The 5,102-nt window shown below is 39.0% G+C and overlaps 1 long non-coding RNA gene across 1 annotated transcript; it reads left to right on the top strand.

Annotated features, from left to right (window-relative positions):
• The first annotated feature begins 2,423 nt into the window (after nt 1-2,423).
• LOC149976647 (uncharacterized) lies at nt 2,424-3,782 on the top strand. Its single transcript, XR_016487217.1, has 2 exons — nt 2,424-2,810; nt 3,215-3,782. It is a non-coding gene; the product is annotated as an uncharacterized LOC149976647 (long non-coding RNA).
• The last annotated feature ends 1,320 nt before the right edge of the window (nt 3,783-5,102 follow it).

Genomic DNA, 5,102 nt, shown 5'->3' with positions numbered 1-5,102 from the left:
TGTGTGTGTAGATCCCTGTCTAAATGTGAGTGAATGTGGATGTTTCATTATTTTGAACTCTATTCAATCTCTAGCCCCCTGTCATTCTCTCGGAGGTTTCGCCGTTAACCGTGACGTGGGGGCAGTGCACTTGTCTCATCTTCGGGATCTCTGGACCCCTTATCTCCAGGCAGGAACCACAGCTGGACTCAGACTCCCATAATCCTTAGTTCTGGGTGGTTGTTCATTTTATGGTTGGAATCTCGATTAGCATGACTGAGCTCAAAACTCTGAACCAAGCATCTAAACAGAAAAGCTCATCAACATAACTTTGAACTGGGAGTCTGAACTGCTTCAGCATAACCTTTTTATAGCGCTAAACTGCTTGTGTGGCGTTGTCTAACATCTCTCCACTTATTGTTTGGCTTCCCCCATTGTCTGTCCTTCTCCCCTACAAACCACTACCACCCCAGGCCATTTCTTCATTTCACTTCACCAATTTGGACTCTTTTGTGTATGTCCATTACATGAAATCCAAATAAAAATGCATTTAAATTACAGGTTGTAATGCAACAAAATAGGCCAAGGGGGATGAATACTTTTGCAAGGCACTGCACGGCCAAGTACATCACTGGGGCCAAGCTTCCTGCCATCCAGGACCTACAGTATATGGCATAACTATGGCACTGGGCGATACTTTTCACCAGTCCGGATACACGCTCGTCTGTCTAGAACGTTCAGATGACCAGAAGTAGAATGCAACAAGACAGACTAATTAGCGACTGAATGTTATTTTTTCATCATCAATGCAAACATTGTCTAAGCCCCTCGGGAGGCAAACAGTCAAGTAGTGTTATTTTTTTCCAGGAACTACAATATGACTGCAACTACAAAAATGAGTCTATATCATCACACAAAACGCTGATTGTTTTATTCCAACGTGTAGGTACTGCGTCCTCGTGCAACTGCAATATCCGCTACATTACAACAGACAGACAGAGAAGGGACTGTTTTTGTGAGCATGTCTTCATAATATGTGTTTTGGAATGTTCAAATTCAAATTGCCACGGGGTATTTATTTCAGTTGTTCAGAAATATGAGGCAGAGAAATGCGCTACATCATCATGGTTCAAAAGACGGTCAGTAAAAGAGCGAAGTCGGCTCTAAGAGCCGCCTCTTGTGGGTGAACGTTGGGAGCCAGCTCGCATATCAGAAGAGCCGAATATATTTATAAAATGTAAAAAAAAATGTAGATATGAATAATCAAAAATGTTTAATGAATAGAAAGAACTAATTCAAAAAATGAAAAAATAAATAAAATGATATAGGCCTAAATGCTCAAGCGCGCACACATTCATTCTGAAAGATCTGTAGATCCTTTGAGCTGGTGGAAGAACAAGGCCTCTGTTTATCCACGGCTTACTAAAGTCATGACAGGGAGACTGCATAGTGGCCACATCCGTTCCCACTGAGAGGGACTTCTCGAAAACGGGACAAATAATTACTGAGAGTAGAAACCGCTCCTCGAAAGAAGAAATCAAAAGAAGAAATCAGCCCCTCGTAAGTGAGGCATCTTGCATTTCTGAATGCAAATCTCTCATAAAATCAAAATATGGTCAGCATTGCTGTGTGCTGCTGGTTATAACATGGCAATAAAGGAGACAAAAGAGGGACCAGTTTAATGTTTTAAGTGGGATGCTGCAGTTTTGCACATTGTTATTTATTTTTATTTTATATGGTGAAATATTATATTATGTTGTTCAGATTGTATTTGTTTTGAATTGTTCCATTTATATGGTTTATACATAAAAAAATAGTTACACTCTAAATGCACATGTGTAATAGCATCCTTCTTTTTTACATTTATTTGCAATTTGTGGGATACTGCAGTTTTGCAAATGTTATTTATTTTTCTTCGATATGGTGCAATATTAATTTATGCTTTTCAGATAGTATTCGTTTTGCATGGTTAGATTTACATGCACTTTGTTTATATACATTAAAAAGTTATACTTTAAATGCAAATGTTTAATAACATTCTTTTTCATAACAAAATAAATACATTGTGGCTAAGGTAGAATATGATTTCATTGAATAATTTAATTGTTTTAACACCAATCATAGTCAAACTATCGCAAACTGTTTGACTTGAAAAAATACAAAACATATATTTTTTAAAGAGCCGTTTGGGAGCCAAAAGAGCCGGCTATTTTTGGTGAGCTGAGCCGAATGAGCCGGCCCATCACTAGTGGAGTGTGAACTGCAGCTACATTAGAAAAATGAATGTGTGCGTAGATTTTTCATTAACATTGTTCCACATTTTGGATGTTCATTTAATATTTGGTTTTCTGCTTTGTTGTATACTGCTGGAACTTGATGCAGCATCTAAGTGGTAAAGTAGGATGGTGATGTTTGTATATTTAATGTCTTCAGCTTTTGTATCAACCAGGGGCCTGTTGCACAAAAGTAGAATTAAGACATCCGGGATAAATGACTCAGCTGAGCTCAATGAAGCCAAAACATGTGCGTCCAGGCTTAATTGGTTGCACAAAGACCAAGCCAGGATGAGCAGACACGGATTCATTAAGCCAGGTGAAACCAATCCTGGATAGGTGCGCGCTCACGGCTCACTCAAATAGACCCCGCCACAGATCACAGATTAACTGATTTACCATGGCAACTAGAGCCGCGTACTTTTCCCCGTCGGAAGCACAAATCCTCATGGAGGCATACGAGGAGGTAAAAGATATAATTAAGAAGAAAGGCAACACCGCCAATGTGATAAAGCAAAGAGAAAAAGCGTGGCAAAGTATTGCAGACCGCCTGAATGCGTAAGTAGTGCACAATTACACACTCACCGCTCCGCTGAAACATCACAATTACAATTCAAATATTTAATTCACATCTCCAAAAATGCAGTTGTACTGTAATTATGAAACGGTTAAATTTTTTATTGAAATGCACTGCAGATATGAGTGAAATTGTGTAAAGTAACTCCATCACACTGTATAAAGCTATGATACATTTTTGGATATTTTTACTGAAAACAAGACAAAAATACCAAGTAATTTTTTTGCAGTGTGACTCCATTAAATGTGTGTGTGTGTGTGTGTGTGTGTGTGTGTGTGTGTGTGTGTGTGTGTGTGTGTGTGTGTGTGTGTGTGTGTGTGTGTGTGTGTGTGTGTGTGTGTGTGTGTGTGTATTAAACATGAACGGGCCAAAACGGACATGGCAGCAGGTCAAAATCAAATACAAGAACATTCTGCAGAATGGTATGGTCCCTGACTAATATTTAACAAAGCACAAGCATATATTGTGGGGCCTTCACCAGCCATGGACTGGGACAATCCGGCAATCTTCCCTGATGACGACAGTGGTCGGCTGCTGAGGGACCAATATGTGTTGAATTATTTTAGTTAGTATGTGTGCTTTCAATTTTGGTTAAATATGTCCTGCGGTGGCAGAGGAATTTGGGTTTTTTTGGGTTCGTTTTTTGACGAATTTGGCCTCTTATGATGTTTGTGCGGTATACTGTGTGTAATACAAGGCTGCAGGGAGGCTACTGCATCCATTCATTTGTCTGTTCAGTTGATGTGTATGGATTTGTCCTGCATTTATTTTAGTGTGCAGACATGCAGGGTGTGTTATATACAGACCTTTGAATGTGTATGTATCATTTTGTATAATATGCTTGGATTCTGTGCTTTCCATCTTGTAGAGTCACTGTGACTTCAGTTTCGAAAGGAGCTGATGGTTTACCTGCTTTGTTTTGTCCTTATTCAATAAAGGAACATAATGTTACACATTGTGTTTTTATATTCATATGGAATGTGTATTTGTTTATATGACAGAGTACTAGGGCCACACTGAAGAAAAAGGATAAAGTCATAAATTTATGAGGCTGGTTCTTTCTGCAGAAAAGCTACATATTGTTCTTACAGTTTTGATACTTATGACAATGTGATACTTAATATTCTGGCACATCAGCATGTCTTTGTTTATGAAACCATACTGAAGTACAATTTCACGAAATGCCCCACACCTGTCATTTTAACAACTGTCCTCCTTTAAAACAACTGGTTACAATATTATGACTTGTGTTTTTTTCCCCTCTGTGGCCCTAATATTCTATCATTTTATATATAGCCTGTAAACTGTAAATTATCTAATGATAGCAACATCTAAAAATCATTTTTTATCCAAAATCATTGAAATGAATGATCACAAACGTTTAAATAATAACAGTGGGTCTAGTTATATGTGATAACAATGTATAGTGAGCAGTGAAATAACTATTGGTTTCCATTTGTGGTGACTGCTGACTGACATTAGGGATGAGATTAAATAGATCCTGGAATTTAGCCTGGTCTGGAGCAGGCTAGCTCCACAGAATAAATCTCCATGGTAATTTATACCATAACATATCCTCCTGCCCCCTATCCATCTTTAGTGCAACCGGATTACGGATCAATTGAGCCAGGATCACCAAGATATCCTGGCTTAATCCCTTATCCTAGTTTTGTGCAACAGGCCCCAGTGCTGTATTTTCTCATTTAGGTGGAGGATAGTCATACATGGTGGCGTTGATGGGTACAGCCGTCTCGTTGTTTCTCCGTGCGTCCAGCAACAATCGCAGCAGTACTGTAATGGATTGCTTCATGAATGCTGTCTCCAGATATGGCGTTCCCTCCAGAGTTAGGACGGACCATGGAGGAGAAAACAACACTGTCTGCTTGTTGAATGTAATACATATTGAAAATATTATTAAAAAAATAGTGCTACATGCATCCTTAAAACGTCTTCTTGGCCTACACATTGATTACATTCTATAGTGAGATTACATTCTATAGTGAGATTACATTCCATAGTGAGTGATGCATGCGGCTACATTTTCTTTCTGTAAATAATTTTCAGAACGCATTCACCTCATGTTTGACAGCTTTATTGCTTTCTCCATGTTTTTGAAAAAATATAAGCCTTTAATTTACAGACTACTTCTACAAATGAGGCTACACTTGTGGCAGCACCTATTCCTGTGCCACCCCCCATCTTCTGCACCACTTCTTGTGGCCCCCCTCCACCTATACCCCTCCCTGAGGCTTATCTTCCACCTTCACCACACT

The sequence above is a fragment of the Oncorhynchus mykiss genome, chromosome 16 (assembly GCF_057628025.1).
Source record: "Oncorhynchus mykiss isolate SJ-2025 chromosome 16, ASM5762802v1, whole genome shotgun sequence".
In the NCBI taxonomy this organism is placed as follows: Eukaryota; Metazoa; Chordata; class Actinopteri; order Salmoniformes; family Salmonidae; genus Oncorhynchus; species Oncorhynchus mykiss.
Note: the sequence above shows the minus strand (reverse complement) of the source record. Positions and strands in the feature narration are given on the sequence as shown.